General features: G+C 37.5%; 1 protein-coding gene across 10 annotated transcripts in view; it reads left to right on the forward strand.

The window, feature by feature from the left end:
• The window catches only part of GUCY1A1 (guanylate cyclase 1 soluble subunit alpha 1), a 62776-nt gene that overhangs the window by 5425 nt on the left and 39692 nt on the right, over nucleotides 1-17659 (forward strand). For 2 of the 10 annotated variants that reach the window (XM_047090686.1, XM_047090687.1), the window contains exon 1: nucleotides 2263-2470. The exons of the other annotated variants lie outside the window; for them this stretch is intronic. The gene's annotated coding sequence lies outside the window, so the exon portion shown is untranslated. Of the gene's footprint in view, nucleotides 1-2262; nucleotides 2471-17659 lie in introns of those variants that run through there. 10 annotated transcript variants of the gene reach the window in all.

Here is a 17659-nt window from a genome sequence, read left to right on the forward strand (position 1 = left end):
TATCTGGAACTTAGGAGGCATTTCTTTATTTGACCCATCCCAAGCATAAGAACTATTTTATTTTGTTTTATTTTTAATTTTTTAATGTTTCTATTTATTTTTGAGAGAGAGAGAGAGAGGAAGAGAGAGAGACAGAGCATGAGCAGGGGAGGGGCAGAGAGAGAGGGAGACACAGACTCTGAAGCAGGCTCCAGGCTCTGAGCTGTCAGCACAGAGCCCAGTGCGGGGCTCAAACTCATGAACCTTAAGATCATGACCTGAGCCGAAGTCAGACACTTAACTGACTGAGCCACCCAGGTGCCCCAAGAATCCTTTTCTTGTATTGAATGAAACTATTTAACACTGCAATATTTGTATCCTGATTTTTACCTCTTAGAGCACTTACACAAAATGCTTTTATATATGACAACTCCTGTGTCTCTATGGTAATATCTGGTTCATTCAACTCATCCTTAATTGACACGGTTTGTAAGTCTTATCATCAGGGAATTTCTCTTTTGAATGCATTCGTGTTTTTCTTAAAATGTGGTGCCCCGAGCTGAACATGGATGAGTGGACGGATATCATTGGATATATCTGATTATCTCCTCTGGATACCATATAGTAAATCATCCTAAAAAGCGAATCTGTTTTTCCCCCACTTTTTTTTACATCCACACTGTACTGTTTAATTATACATCCTTTTTATCCATACTCTTCTGAAGATACACTTCTACTCAGTTATAGATTTGGCCACTTAAGTTGGGACTTTTAAAGATGCTGCAATTAAATTTAATTTTTACCTTTAGTTAGCCTGTTGTTCCAGAAGGTCAAGGTATTTTTGGATTCTGATTCCTTGATGAAGATTAGCCATTCTTCCCAATTCAGAGGCCGTAACAGATTTGATTATGATACAGTTAATGTCTTCATCCAAGCAACTGTTAAAAATGCTAACTGGAAGGACATCTGTCACCATCCTAGATACCTTCCTCTTCTTTACATGAGTCCGTGAGTTAGTAGTCCTCTTTACATGGATGTCCAACCAGTTACATCGCCAAGTAACTCTCTTTCTTTGGAGTTTGCATTCCTTCGTGTGGCCCAGGAGTGACAGGTGATAGACTTGGTCAAACTTCTTTCTAAAATGCATTTCCACTTTCTGCAGAATAGATCCCAAGTACCCTTATTAAGAACAAAAGGAAGGGGCGCCTGGGTGGCTCAGTCGGTTAAGCGTCTGACTTCGGCTCAGGTCACGATCTCACGGTCTGTGAGTTCGAGCCCCGCGTCAGGCTCTGGGCTGATGGCTCAGAGCCTGGAGCCTGCTTCTTATTCTGTGTCTCCCTCTGTCTCTGCCCCTCCCCCGTTCATGCTGTGTCTCTCTCTGTCTCAAAAATAAATAAACATTAAAAAAAAAAGAACAAAAGGAAATAACACTAGATCAATTTAGAATGATATGCTCCTTGCGACACTTCACTAGTTTGTAGGTAACAACACCTCACATTTTGAGTTGCCATACCATACCATAGATTTAAGAATCTCTTGGGAATCGTGCCTGGAATGAAATGTCAAGCTCTCTAGGCTGCAGTTGGTGGAATTCACCTTCTCTATTTTGAAAATTGAGACAATGACTGGATTCTTTGTTCTCTATCAACACTTTTCTTCATTGTAATATTTTTAAAGGTGATTTTAACTCTCCCCTTCTTTCATCCGCAAATGCTTTTGGTACGTTGTAATGCAGTTTCTTCAAATGAATGGATTTAAACTCATTTAGAATATTTACCATCATTCCATATCTTGAACCTTAAATTTGTTATTTTGATTTTAGTCTTACTTTTGCCAGTATGAAAATTATTTTCTTGAGGAATGGGGATGAAATGAAAGTAGAGTAATTCTGCTGGACCAGTCATGTGCCATCATTTGAATTTTCTCACATCCCCCCCAGTCTTTGAACTCCTCATACACCTAATGCAAATGCCATCATCTCCACTTGATCTGGTAATAATAAAGAATTGAAAGAACTTTTTTTTTTGAATTTGTAATTTTTGGAAGCTTCGGCTTATTTTATGTATTACGATACTCTTCTCAGAGGCTCAGTCCCTTTTTTGTACTTCTCACAATAAAGTTTATTATGGATTATGGTTGTCACTGTGGGACATACAAGCACAGTTTATGACACAGCCCCCGACTTGAGGGAATTTGAAGTCTGCGCGTAGAGATAACAGAACCCAGAAATAGTCTCAGAATTACACACGTCAGCACTTAACAATGAGCTTAATATTTGTGGTGCCTTTTTAATAAGTTCTGAAGAACTTGAAAGAGAAAGCGCTTTGCAGGATGGAAACATTGAAGGCTTTCTAGAGAGGATCTGGCTCTTAGCTGAGATTTTAAAAGAGGACCCGTGTAGGACTTTGCAGGACCCATAGGACTTAAATATAGAGAAGCGTGGGAAGAGTGTTCTGGGCAGAGGAAAAGAGAGGCGCGGTGCCGGAAGCAGGTGAGTGGGATGAGTGTGGGGTGCAGGTGTGCGTGCGCGTCCACGTGGAACCAGGGTGTGAAGGGGGAAAGGGCACACCGAGACTTCTCAAGCACAACTTGCCAGTATTCCTTTGTTGGAAACCCTTCTACTCCTCCCTCCGCTTCTAGATCCCTTTTCCCTCTGCTCAGTTATCAAGAGGCCCATACCTACTCATCCTTCAAACCTCAAACTAGGCTCTACTTTCTCAGAAACTTTCCCTGACCTTCTGAGTCTCCGTGGAGTGTTTTGTTATGTTTTTCTTCAAGGCCCTGCACTTGCCCGTCATATGATTGTATTGTCCTGTAATTGCTTGCCGAATTGTCTGTTTTCACCATTACACTCCTTCCTATTCAGTGGCCAGAGGCGCCATTGCTGTTCAGTTCTCATTCTGTTCACAGACACCTAATAGAAGTGTCCCATGGATCATAAGCACTCAGTAAAAATGTGTGATGTGAGAGGGGCCTGCTTGGAGTGATGAGGCTATGCGGGGACTTATTTATAAAAAGATTTAAGGTAAAGAGAGGTTAGATTACAAAAGGCCAGGATGTCAGGCAGAGTTTTCGCTTTATTAGGTAATGTAGAACCATTTTGTTTTTTGAGTCTGGGGACAGGATACGGCATATTCCTGACTTTTAATTAGACCTTCATAAATCAATTCAAACTATTCAAAGCTTGATATGCATTTCTAGCTTTAACGAGGGATTATTTGGCTCCTTACCTTGCATCAGGTGTTTCCATCTGTGAGGTCGGGAAACCCTGTGACTTTAATGCCGTGTGTTTTATTAGAGAAGTTTTGTTATTTTACTAGTCTAATTTTGTTTGTAGGAACTGAAATTATTAGCTGCTAATTGTGCTCAATTTTCCATCATTTTGCAGCTTCAGATACTTACTATTATAAGTAGTCAAATGTTCTTTGGTTTATATTGTTAACACACAGGACAAGGGATTTCAGTGTTCCACTGACATAATATAAACATTTAAGTTGTGTATTTGTGAACCTAGAGTTTAATTGATATAGCACAATGGGCGATTACAACTGTAGCATGGAAGAGATTTGGGTAAACACATTAACACTGTCAATACTTGATATGTAGTATTTAAAACAAGATATGCTTACACCAGATTAGCATTCATTTGTAAATGTGATTAGCAAAGGCACTTTTCTCAGTGAAGATTCTTTGGGTAAAATGCCATTTTTTAAATGTTTTAAAATATTCACAGTCACTAATTGTAAGTAACATTCCTCTTTCTCCACTTCTACCCCAAATAATAATTTAATATGCCATGCATCTATTTCTGGTTCTTTTTTTTTTTTTTTTGTAGTGACTGATTTACAAGTAATTCTTAAGCTCATGTTGTGTTGTCTTATGCTTAAAAACATGTATATCAGCAATAGTATATAGAAAAGTTGTGATATTTCTTGCTAGAATCTGTTCCTTGGGTTAGATACTAAATTATACCTAGTAGAATTTGCTATCTTTCCCCCTTTCTTCCCCATCCTTGGAAGCTATAAGAATTTATCTTGACTTAGACTGGGTTACCACGTGCAACTCACCTGATGGCTTGGCCAAGGGCAAGAAGGTTGTATAAGAGGTATGTATATAAGGGGTATCATAAGACCATCTACCACAAAAGTTTTTCTTCCACTTGTCCGATACTAGAGACAACTCCTTTGGATCAATGTAGTCCTTTGGATTTTATTTCTAGGAATAACTAGAATAACTTATAGAATAACTTTGTTACTCAGAAGAGGAGTATAAACTTGTTTGCCCAATACCAAAAGTCACATTTATTATGTTGCCTTCTACCATCAGTCAAGAGCATGGTTTCGTTGATGTAGACTTTTAAATATAAGAGAAAAAGAAAATTGAAAGACGTAGCATGCATGACATAAATAAGAAAGGCAGATACAAGTAGGGGACATTGGGTGGCAATATGGTGCTCAAACAGGAAGAGTAAGGTTAAAAAAAATAAAGAAGGTCCTGAAAAGAGTTGTTTTTTCACACTTTTGTTTCCTGTCCGAACTGGGGGCAGTTAGAACATCTCCCTCACCAGCATGTTGTGGCCTTGGTTATCTACACAAATCAAACCAGAGTAATATTGGTTGAGTTATTTTTATCTTAACATTGGATCTGTTTCAGTACATAGTGAAAATGGGTAGTTGTATGTTGTCTTAGTCTATTTTACACACAGTGAAATGGTACTTGGCTATGTTTCTTTACATTAACTGTCCTCGATAAATAGTCATTGGTCATTGTATGAGTATTAAGAATTTGCTGCATGCCACGTGTTAAAAGCCATTGTAAGTGGTGTAAAAACATGCAGTGTTCATAATTTCAAGCAGGTATTCTGACAGCCTTACTTTTCTGTCTAACTCTGCTGTTCAGTGTTTGATTATTCTCTTACTTGAATTCTGTGTTATAGCCATATTGCCTTTGCTGTAACTGGACACCAAACTCTTTTTTTGTTTGTCTTTGTCTTTTGAACATATTTTTCTACTCCTTGGAATACCTTTCTTGTTTTCTGTGCCTTATTATTTCTTACTTTTTCTAGAAGACTCAACTCTTTTTTTTTTTTTTTTTTTTTTTTTGATGAAGCATTTACCAATGTACCATGTCAGATTTAGATGCAGATTTTCTGGGTCCCCATCACTTGTCACATGAGATCACCTTTTAATTGAATTTGTGTGTTTTTATCCTGTCCACACCCCAATCCCTACATGACACATTCCTTAAGGATCTAGTGGTGTTTTGTTTTTGTTTCTTTTTGTTTTGAATTCTTGAAACCTCATGTCTTAGAATGCAATGATAGAGGTGCTTAATAAATATTTCTAGGATATATGAACACATAAATGAATGGTTGGATGGATGAATGGATACATTGAGGGATTCTAGTAGAAGAAAGAGTAAAGATTTTAAGGGAAGATGAGGTAATTATAAAGAATTACCCTGGAGAAAGCATGTTGCTTTAGAGTCTAGAGCCATGCATAGGCTTTGAAGAGGAAAGACATTGTCTTGTCCAGTATCACAGGGAAGGATCCACTGGATATAGAATTAGTGTCACATTAAGGTACAGCCTGTGGAAGAGTAAAGTGGTGTCACCCAACTGATTTGTGAGATATAAACCGAAAGTATATTATTTGTAAGCACTAACTGTGCATTTGGTATAAGAACCCACAATAATTATATAATTGTCTGAAATAAAAAGTAATATTTTCTTAATATTAAAACAAAATATATAATTTATTATATTAAAACATATCAAAATATATTAAAACAAAATATAAAACAAAATCAGGTTTTTTGAAGTATATGAAAAAATTCCAGCCTTACTCTGGTACACAGTTGAAAAGGGAGGAGTGATTTAATAGTGTTTTCAGATAATTGTGGGGGAGCCTGAGTGTCTCAGTCAGTTAAGCATCCGACTTTGGCTCAGGTCATGATCTCGCAGTGTGTGAGTTCAAGTCCCACATCTGCACTGACAGCTCAGAGCCTGGAGCCTGCTTCAGATGCTGTGTCTCCCTCTCTCTCTGCTCCTTCCCTGTTCATGCTCTGTCTCTCTCCCTCTCTCAAAAAATAAATCAACATTAAAAAAATTTTTTTAAAAGATAATTGTAGATTTTTCTGGTGTAAAAAATTTCAAAATTTGAAATGATCATAACTTAAAGGTTACTTGCAATATGGGGCATGAAACCACTAAAATCTGTGTTCTGTGAATGGATACTTTATTAATATATGATTTTGTAACATCATGGTCATTGGAAAATACGGGTTCACTGAGCTTTTCAGATCTTCCAAATGTTGACACACTTTGCATTTTATCAAAAAACCACATTTGTTAATATCGCCGTGGCTATCATCTGGAAAGAATTTTAAGTATTGGGAGGATGTCAAGTCCGCCGTGGCAGGCGTAGATGGTACAGTTGTGGCCTGAGAAAGTCTTCCAGTGTCATCTTTTCAAGCCAAGAGTGCATCCTTAAATATATGAAAGATACAAATACATTTCCCTTTAAATTGAAATAAATATTATCAACTTCTAAACTAACAGCTGAGTGAAAATTTAAAATTTAGAAAACTTTAACATAATTTAATATTACTACAAAACAAAACAGCAGAGTATAGTTGCTTTTTGTGTATACATGTAGGTGTAAGGAAGACTCGGGAATTTTAAAATAATAACACTGCACAATGATAAGGTTGCAGAGATAATAGCGAGTCTAACCAGTGATTGCTGAGAAGAGCACAGTGCAAATTCTAAGAACAAACTGAGTTAATCCCTGAACACACATATATTTGTACACTAAATCCGCTACCTTAGAGAGTTCTTCACAAGCACACATTCCATTAGCTGGGAGAATGAGGACATTGTTAGATGTTGCATAGTTTGTGGAAAGCTGCACTGTGTGCCTTTGAGAGAATGAGAATGAAAAGCACACATAATACCTCAGTACTGTAATGAAAACAGCTCCGATCTTGCACACCCTTTAAAGGGTCTCGGGGGCATCCCCAAGAAGTTACAGACAACACTTTGAGAACTAGTGTGCTGCTGCCTTAGATCAACCAAGCCTTGAACAATGTAGCAGAGAGGTGCCAGACTAATTTTGTACCTAATTTCAGAAAATAGGAGTCAACATTTTATTAAGCACATACTATATTCTAAGCACTGTTAAAACTGAATTAAAATGAAAACTTTACCGAGCCCCTTGAGAAATGTCCTACCTTATTACTTAATGTCCAGATGACGAAATGGAGTCAAGAGCGGAAAAGTAATTTGCCTTAATGTCATACCTTCAGTTAGTGGTGGAACCTGTGTTTGTAGCTAAGCAGCGTCCATCCTCTTAAATACTATGCTTCACCATCTTTCCTGGATATATATGTTTTTCTGGTGGTTTGTAAATGATTTTGCATATGGTCAATAGCATATTTGCTTTTACAGGGTCAAATGAGACTCTAGAGTTAGGTTTCAAAGACCTGTGAACTTCCAAATTAATGCATGAAACAGAAAATTAATGCGTTTGAAAGAATTTTGATAGAAATTCAGTCAAATTAAAATAAAGTATCTTTAAGTTTTCCATCAGTCTGAAGTTATGATTGCAATAGTCAGGCAACTCTTTTCACGTATATTAACTCTTGAAGAATATTTTGTTGGATGTATAATTTAAGGGAAACAGGTTTGTTTTTTGTTTCCTTTTCTCAGTCCTTAACTTTTTGTTTCATTATTTGCTAGTTTCCGTGATTCTTTCGCTGTTTTTTTTTTCTTTTTATCTTTGAATTACGGAAGTTTGGTAACAATATGCTTAGGTGTGATTTTCTTTGTATTTATTGTGCATGAGGATTTGCTGAACTTCTTGGATCTGTGAGTTAGTGCTTTATCAAACATGGACTGTTTCTAGCCGTTTCAAATATTTCTTCTTGTATCCCCACTCTCTCCACCCCCCCCCCCCGGGAGTCTAAATACATGTAGGGCAGACCTTTTGACATTGTTCTATAGATGTCAGGTGCTCTTCTGTATTTTTGCTGTTTATTCTGTTCTTTTGTGATTCTGTTGGAGTTGTTTCTATCAACCTGACTTCAAGTCCACTGATCCTCTCTTCTGATGTTAAGCCAATTAAATGGAATTCTTTATTGCAGATTGTGCACTTTTCATTTTTAGCACATTTCCAATTATTTCATTTTCTTTGCTTTCTGTTTCTCAGTGGATACTCTACTTATGCACATGTGTACATTAAGCTGCAAGTGCAGAAGACTGAGTCATTATAAATTGTGGGGCTTCTCCGGATTCTAATCTGTCATACGGCAGTTAAAAGTTTGATAAACAATTAACCAACTTTTCTTGACCCCTGCCTGGGGGAGATTCTGTAACCTTCCACTACTTCATCTGGGTTGAAAATAGCCCCTCATCTCTCCTAGACCTTTTATTTACTTACTTATTTACTTATTTATTTAGGAATATAGTTCATTGAGGTGTATCTGAGTCCTTGACTTTAAAATAAAAAAACTTAACCAATGTATAACTTACATACACTAAATCCCACATATATAAAATACCCAACTGGACTCTATTTGATAGATGTATACACCTGTGAAACTACCACCAAACTCAACCTAAAAAAAGATTCCCATCACCCCTTAAAAGTTTTCTTGTGTCTTTTTCCAATCAATTCCTCCCTCTTCGTCTGTCCCCAGACAATCACTGATCTGTTTTCTGTACTTACAGGTTTGTTTGCAGTATCTAGATTTGATGTGAAAATGATATATTCCTGTATGTGTGGTCCCATTCACACAACATAATGATTTGGAGATTTAGCTACGTTGTTGCATGTATCTGCTGAGTAATTAATAGCTCTTTACGTGTATGGCTATAGGACATCTTTCTTTATTTGTTCACATGAACAAAGACATTTAAATTGTTTCCAGGTGTTGGCTATTACAAATAAAACTGCTGTAAATGTTTGCATTCAAGTCTTTGTTTGAATATATCTTTACCTTTCTTTTGGGTAAATGCTTAGCGATGGAATAGCTGGGTGGTATGAGAAGGCATGTTTAACGTCTTAAGAAACCACGGAACTGTTTTCCACAGTGGTTGTTCCTTTTTACATTCCCACCAGCAACATATAAAAACAATGCCAGGTATCTCACATCATCACTAAGTCTTGACATTGGCAAACTTTCAAATTTTAGACATTCCAGTGGGGTTTTGCCTCATAATTAATATTATTGAACATAGAAACAGATATTTATGGGCTATTCTTATATCATTTTTAGTGAAATATCTGTTCAGATCTCTTGCCCATTTTTAGTTGAATTGTTTGCTCTCTTATTTCGTGGTAAAACTTTATATATTCTGGATTTAATTACTTTGCTGATATATATGTGGCGAATGTTTTCTCCCAGTGTGTGACTTGTCTGTTTATTTAATGGTATCTTTTGAAGAGTAAAATATTTAAAATTTTGATGAACTCTAATTTATCATTTTCTTTGATGTTTCATGATTTGTTTTTTCTATTTAACCATCTTTTCTTTGGGGCACCGGGGGTGGCTCAGTCAGTTAAGAGTTCAACTCCGGCTCAGGTCATGATCTCATGGTTCATGAATTTGAGCCCCACGTCGGGCTCAGTGCTGACAGCTCAGAGCCTGGAAACTGCTTCAGATTCTGTGTTTCTCTCTCTCTCTGCCCCTCCCCCACTTGTTCCCTCTCTCTCTCTCTCTCTCAAAAATAAATAAACTTTAAAAAATAAATAAAAAATAAACATCTTTGCTTCATACAAAGTAAAGATTTTCTCCTATTTTCTTCTACAAGTATTACCATTTTAACATCGACACTTATGGCTGTGATCCATACAGAATTAATTTTTGTATGTGGTGTGAAATATGGGTCAATGTTCATTTTTTTTCCATATGCATATCCAACATCATATGTTGCTCCAACATCATTTATTGAAAAAAAATTTTCCTCGTTGAATTGCCTTGATATGTTGGTTGTATAATTGAACATCCAAATCTGGATCTGTTTTTGGACTCTCTAAGAGTCCATTGATCTCTGTGTTACTCTTTCAAACCAATATCCAACTCTCTTGATTATGTTAGCTTTATAACAATTTTAAAAATAAAGTGTATAAATCTTCCCGTGTTGCTTTTCTTCTCTAGTATTGATGTAGCTATTCTGTGTCTTTCATTACCTCTTAGTATCATTTTGTCAACATCTACCAAAATTATTCCTGGGATTTCCGCTGGGATTGCATTGAATCTGTAGACTGTTTATGAAAAATGGATACATTAACAGTATTAAGCATGATATACCTCTCCATTTCTTTTGCCTTCCTTATTTTATCTTACCAGTGTTTGTGGTTTTCAGTATAGAGGTCTTGCAAACCTTTGGTTTAGATTTTTTTCTTTCTTTTTTTTATTAAATATAGTTTGTCAAATTGGTTTCCATACGACACCCAGCGCTCATCCGAACAGGTGCTCTCCTCAACGCCCATCACCCACTTTCCCATTAACCCCCCATTAACCCTCAGTTCATTCTCAGTATTTAAGAGTCTCTTATGGTTTGCCTTCCTCCCTGTCTGTAACTTTTTTCCCCCTTCCCTTCTCCCATGGTCTTCTGTTAAGTTTCTTAGGACCCACATATGAATGAAAACATATGGTAACATATGTCTTTCTCTGCCTGACATATTTCACTTAGCATAATACCCTCCAGTTCCATCCACGTTGCTACAAATGGCCAGATTTCATTCTTTCTCATTGCCAAGTAGTATTCCATTGTATATATAAACCACATCTTCTATATCCATTCATCAGTTGATGGACATTTAGGCTCTTTCCATAATTTGGCTATTGTTGAGAGTGCTGCTATGAACATTGGGGTACAAGTGCCCCTATGCATCAGTACTCCTGTATCCCTTGGGTCAATTCCTAGTAGTGCTATTGCTGGGTCATAGAGTAGTTCTATTTTTAATTTTTTGATGAACCTCTATACTGTTTTCCAGAGCGGCTGCACCAGTTTGCATTCCCAACAGTGCAAGAGGATTCCTACTTCTTCACATCCTCTCCAGCATCTATAGTCTCCTGATGTGCTCATTGTAGTCACTCTGACCAGTGTGAGGTGGTATCTCAGTGTGGTTTTGATTTGTATTTCCCTGATGAAATGTGACATTGAGCATCTTTTCATGTGTCTGTTGGCCATCTGGATGTCTTCTTTGGAAAAGTGTCTATTCATGTCTTCTGCCCATTTCTTCACTGGATTATTTGGTTTTTGGGTGTGGAGTTTGGTGAGTTCTTTATAGATTTTGGGTACTAGGATGGTTGGATTTATTTCTAAGTACTTTATTTATATTATTACATATAGGTTTTTAAAAATGTTATTTCCCAGTTATTTACTATGAGTACAGAAATTACAATGGAGTTTTGTAGATTAGCATACATAAGTACATAGGTATAACTGCAACCTTGCTACACTCACTTTTTAATCATAGTTGTTACAGACATACCTCATTTTGTGTTTCACTTTATTGTGCTTCACAGATCCTGTGTTTTTACAAATTAAAAGTTTGTAGCAACCCTGAATCTAGCAAGTCTACTGATGCCATGTTTCCAACGTTTGCTCACTTTGTATCTCTGTGTCACATTTTGGTATTTATCATGATATTTCAAGCTTTTTCATTATTGTATTTGTTATGGTTATCTGTGGTCAGTGATTACAACTCACTGAAAGCTCAGATGATGGTTAGCATTTCTAAGCAATAAAGTACTTTTCAATTAAGGTATGTACAGAGACATAATACACATTTAATGTACACTTAATGGACTACAGTATAGTGTAAATACAACTTTTACTTTTATTTGTACTGGGAAACCAGAAAAATAATTCGACTCACTTTATTGCAATTTTACTTTATTGCCATTGTCTGGAAATAAACTTCCAATGTCTCTGAGACATGCCTATATTTGGTAGATCCCTTGGGAATTCCTATGTGAACAGTTATATATACATATAGCAAACGGGGACAGTTTCACTTCTTTTTTTTTCTTTTATTATTAATTTTGAGAGGGAGAGAGACAGAGTGTGAAGGAGGGAGGGGCAGCACAGAGCCCGACATAGGGCTCGAACTCACGAATCATGAGATCGTGACCCAAGTGGAAGTTGGGCCACCCAACTGAGCCACCCAGGTGCCCCTTCACTTCTCTCTTTCTAATCTTTGTGTCTTTTATTTCCTTTTCTTAACTTATTGCAATGGCTAGGATCTAATTTCAATGCAATTGATTAGGGGTGGTGAGAGGAGGTATCCCTGCATAAGTGTTAAATCTTTAACTTGGGGTATGACTTTAACTGTAGTTTTTTTTAGATACCCTCTGATAGGTTTTTTAAAACTATGATTAGGTAGTGTATCGAGTTAGTTCTCATCATTGGGGCTTGAGTGGGAGTCTCTCATGATTTTCTACAACCTAATCAGAAGTGAAGTCTCTGTACTGTGACTTTGAACTAACTTGATACAGTATGTAGTTAGTTAAGTATTTCTGTTTACAGAAAACTACCAATAAACATAAACAAAGAAGAAAAGATTTCGTATTCTCAAAATCCTTCTTTCAAACTTGCTGTTTTTCAGTGTAATCTGCAATCAGTTACACTGTAGTATTTCCTCATCATAACCCATTGTTTTCTTTACTTTTACCCTACTATTCTTATTGAAATTTGTCTCATAAAAATTATAAATTTTTTTTAATCTAAAAGTCAGATGATATTTTCTCAGTCCTCCTGGTGTGGACTGAATTGTGTCCCCACCAAAGTTCATATGTTGAAGCTCTTAAAAATCCCCAATGTATTTGGAAGTGGGGCCTTTGGGAGATAATGAGGCGTAGATGAAGTCATGAAGGTGAGACCCTCATGATGGGATTAATGCCCTTATAAGACGAGGCAGCTTGCTCTTCGACCATGCTGGCACCTGACCTTGGACTTCCAGCTTCTAGAACTATGAGAAATAAATGCCTATTGTTTAAGCCACCCAGTCTGTGGTATTTTGTTGTGTGTGTCAGACTGAGCTGACTAATACACCCCCTTCCCCTCTTCAGACTTGCAAAATGCACACTTGTTTTTGAACATGTGTTCTCTTTTGTTTCCATTCTCATCATAGTTTTCGTAATTTTTTTTAATGTTTATTTATTTTTGAGAGAGAGAACGAGTGGAGGAGGGGCAGAAAGAGAAAGACATACAGAATCTGAAGCAGGCTCCAGGTTCTGAGCTGTCAGCACAGAGCCCAACATGGGGCTCAAACCCACGAACCACAAGATCATGACCTGAGCTGAAGTCATGCTTAACCCACTGAGCCACCCAGGTGCCCCTTTTGTCATAGTTTTCTGGTTGCTCCTTCTCCATCTTAGTCATAACGTCCTTCTCCAACTCTTAAATAATGAATGTTCCCCCAGAGTAATGAGTTTGGCTATTTTCCCTCTCCACTTGCATCCTTTTGACAATGAACAGTTTGAATTAAAGTCGACTTTAATAGCTTCCTCAGTGTGGCAGACCACACACTCCTATCTCTAATCCTTAATTAAATATTCCAGTTTTCAAATGCATCTCTGCATAGATGCCCTGCCAGCAGTTCAAGATGTGTACAAAACAAAATTCAACATCCCTTCTGTCAAGCCTACTTCTGTTACATCTTTCTATTAATGGCACCATTATCTTTCCAGATAAAACCTCAGTCATCTTGTTCTTCAGACCTAGTCATTGGCCATGTGATGCCAACTTTAATTTTATAATATCTCTATCACCCATGCTTTCCTGCCCTTTCCCACAACTTCCTTCACTCACATTCACTTATACTGTTCTCCCTCTCTGGCATGAGTTTTTACTAATGACTTTGTGCCCAAACCCTAGTCATTTTCAAAACTAAGCTCAAATTCCCTGCATTCCAAGAAGTTTTCCCTGATCACCGTTTTGCTGCTGTTGCCTGAAAGCAATGTTTTTTATAAACATCATTAATTTTCTATCTCTACCTATTCTCCACCTTTTATTTTAGCCATTTAAGAAAATGTATATCACCCATACTAGACTTTGAAAGAAATAGTTTTATCTTTTTCAGAAACTTAGTGAATATTGATTGAATAAGGTTGATTTATTAATAGCTCATAAAACTTGTTTTCAAGGGGCAACACATTTTATATGTTCCAATCTAGCCTCATTTTACTTCTATTTTATACTTTCTTGTCTGTGTTTTGTCCTTTATATTGGTTATAATTAATAGCCTGATAATAGCGTATTTTATTGATGAAAGAGTTCATATTTATTGAATACCAGATAATACATGATACTGTGCTCAGTGCTTCTGATAAAGCAGTGAGGTATTGGACACATGTATGGTTTTTCACTTAGCTAACTTAACAGAGAAGTGGAGAAAGAGCATAGACTCTTGACCAACCCCCCTGCCCCATCGTGTCCCCAGGAGCTTCCAGAGAAACATCTTTCTTGGGGTCTTCAGGGTGGAAGTTTTGAGGGAATTGTAGAAGATGGAGGTCTTTTTCAAAATACAGCCATTACATGCCCTCCCCAGGGATGCTATCCACCTAGCACCTTCATGCATTCAGCATCTAAGAAGCTCTCCAAAAGTCTGTTGGTTAGGAATTTTCATGGAGACTTCATTAGGTAGGAATGATTAACGAAATCATTGACTGTTAATGATTAATTCAATCTTCGGACTCTGTCTTCTCTCCAGATACCACTGTGGGATGGAGAGTTCCAACCCTCTAATCACTTGGTTGGTTCCCCTGGCAACCAGGCCCCATCCTGAAGCTATCCAAGGAGACTTATCACTTTGGAGATTCCTTGAGTTTTAGTAGTTGTGTGCCAGGAAACAACAGGCAGAAACCAAATATATATCCCTTATTCTGTCACAGCACGGCTGTGTTCCAATGAAACTTTATTTATGGACACTGAAATTTGAATCTCATATAGTGTTCGAGTATCGTGAAATATTCTTCTTTTGATTTTTTCAAACGTTTAGTGACGTAAAGACCATTCTTAGCTCTAGGGCTGGACAAGAAAGGCAGCAGGTTAGATTTGGATCACAGGCCATTTTATGCCAGAGTCTGCTTTAAAGGGTCCGAAAGGTCCAGTGTGTTCCTGAGTGGTGGTTTGGCTTTATCTGCCCTTGCCAGCCCTGGCCCAGTATGGGCATCTCCTTCACTGCCTGAGCCTTTACTATTGGTATATCTGTTCCTGTTCTTGTGTTTTCTCTCTTTGTTGAGAGAAAAGTGCTATATTTCTATGGCTTTATTAGTTTGTGGCCCTTTTTCTCAAGGATTTTGAGAAAAGTTTCAAGGGCTGGAGTAGAAGAATCATGAGGGTCACTATTGTGTCTTCTTCCAGAATTTTCTCTCCAAATACGACAAATTAAAGCCCAGATAAGTGCACTTTTGTCTACCATAGGGTGAATTCTGTGCTGCACGGATTACCCCTTTATTCCCTTCAAGGATGAGGCCACTTTGATATCTCCTCATTGTTGAAATGTTAATTCAATTGCTCTGCAGGTATGACTGTGAAAACCAGAATCCACTTTATTTACTCTTGCTAGAAAGCCTGTCATCTCCTATTTTAATCAGACTTTGGGTGACTTACCTAGATTTCACAAATATCCTAAAATTAACATTGCTGGTTAGTGTTTCATATCTTCCGGCCCATCTCTTAAGCCTTTATACAAAATAAGTAAATATTGAGGAGATAAGTACATAAAAGAGTTAACACTGAATCAATATGGAGAACAGTTGGCTTATAAAAGCCACAACTGGAGGCAAGAGTGTTTGTGTAACAATACTAATCATTTGTCAATCTAACATTCTAGGAAAAGAAAATCAGATACCACTGTTTAAGCTCGGTTGTTATGGGTTTATTTTGTTTAAAAATGTTTCCACATTAGAAATAGTGTGGATTGGGGCGCCTGGGTGGCACAGTCGGTTAAGCGTCCGACTTCAGCCAGGTCACGATCTTGCGGTCCATGAGTTCGAGCCCTGCATCAGGCTCTGGGCTGATGGCTCAGAGCCTGGAGCCTGTTTCCCATTTTGTGTCTCCCTCTCTCTCTGCCCCTCCCCCGTTCATGCTCTGTCTCTCTCTGTCCCAAAAATAAATAAACGTTGAAAAAAAAATTAAAAAAAAAAAAGAAATAGTGTGGATTTATGGAAAATACTATGTACTCCACTGATGTCAGGCTTGCCTGATTTATTTAACAGGTTTGGTTTCATGAGTGGAAAAAGAGATTTAAAATCGAGCATCGTCCTTCAATTTTTATTCTAATATCATATTAAAGAAATTTGACATGCAACTTATTAGCTAATGGAATTATATAAGATAAAACCAAATTAGAATCTTACTAATCTGGGCTGTGCTGTAAACTCTATTATTTTGTAATTCAATAAAATAAACCCTAAGTATTGACATAGATGTTATTTTTTCCCCAGTATGTATTAATGTATTTCAAGGGGAGAATGTTTTCCAAATTTGTAGAGTACCAAGCACCTGCTATATATTAGTTTCCTCAAACTGGTTTTGACAAGTTATAGGAAAGGTGTCATAGATATAAAACATTACTGGATCTTACTGAGAAAATAGAATAAATTTGTCATTCTTCTATTTAGTGACTTCCTTTAGCATGCTTTACATCTTGCATCTTGTACAGTGCCTTTGTGTAGATTCTTTTCTAATCCTTCCTACATCTCTATTTAATCTTTTTTTTTTTTTTTTTTTTTTTTACCATTTTACAGTCGTGGTAACAGAAGCTCAGTGAAGCTAAGAAACCTGCCCATGGGGTGCCTGGGTGGCTCAGTCGGTTAAGCGGCCGACTTCGGCTCAGGTCATGATCTCGCGGTCTGTGAGTTCGAGCCCCGCGTCAGGCTCTGTGCTGACCGCTCAGAGCCTGGAGCCTGTTTCAGATTCTGGGTCTCCCTCTCTCTCTGACTCTCCCCATTTCATGCTCTGTCTCGCTCTGTCTCAAAAATAAATAAACGTTAAAAAGAAAAAAGAGAGAAACCTGCCCACTGCCGCCCTCCTGCTAAATAGCAATTGCGATAGTCAACATTAATCATTACATGTTGGGTACAGGTGCTTATTCTAAGTCCTTTACTCTTATCCTTTTGCTTACTTTCACAACACATTTATGAGATAGTGGCTGTTCACGTCCTTATTCTCCAGATGGAGAAAGTTGAGGTGCGGTTACGAATTTAACTAAGGTCACAGAGCTAGTAGATGGTAGAGGCAGGGAGCAGACACAGACCATCTGGTCCTTGGTCCTGGAGCCTGAGCTCATCACTGCTGCACTAACTCCACTACCTCAGGGCACACCTGTGCGTGGCACCAACATTCATGTGAACTGATCTTTCCAACCACCAAGTCTCTATCACACCAAGTATCTTCACAGTGATACAGATAATGAGTAAACATAGAGTCTCAGACACTAAAAACAACCCACCGTTGCACGAGAGGGAAAATAGGTGTTTCTGTGCGTGTATGCAGGTTTATCAAGTCGAACATGTGCTTCCAGGTCTTCCTGACTGACCAACGTTAAAAAGAAAAGAAAAGCGAGAAGTAATGATGTTAAGATAGTCAGGAGTTTTATTATGCTACTTAAACGAAATGTACCAATCAGCCCAGTTGTTTCATCATCATGGACTTGTTTTCATT

Source organism: Lynx rufus, unplaced genomic scaffold (genome assembly GCF_022079265.1).
Source record: "Lynx rufus isolate CCGP_SWC_20201006 ecotype Redwood Valley unplaced genomic scaffold, mLynRuf1.p SCAF_3, whole genome shotgun sequence".
NCBI classification, from domain to species: Eukaryota; Metazoa; Chordata; class Mammalia; order Carnivora; family Felidae; genus Lynx; species Lynx rufus.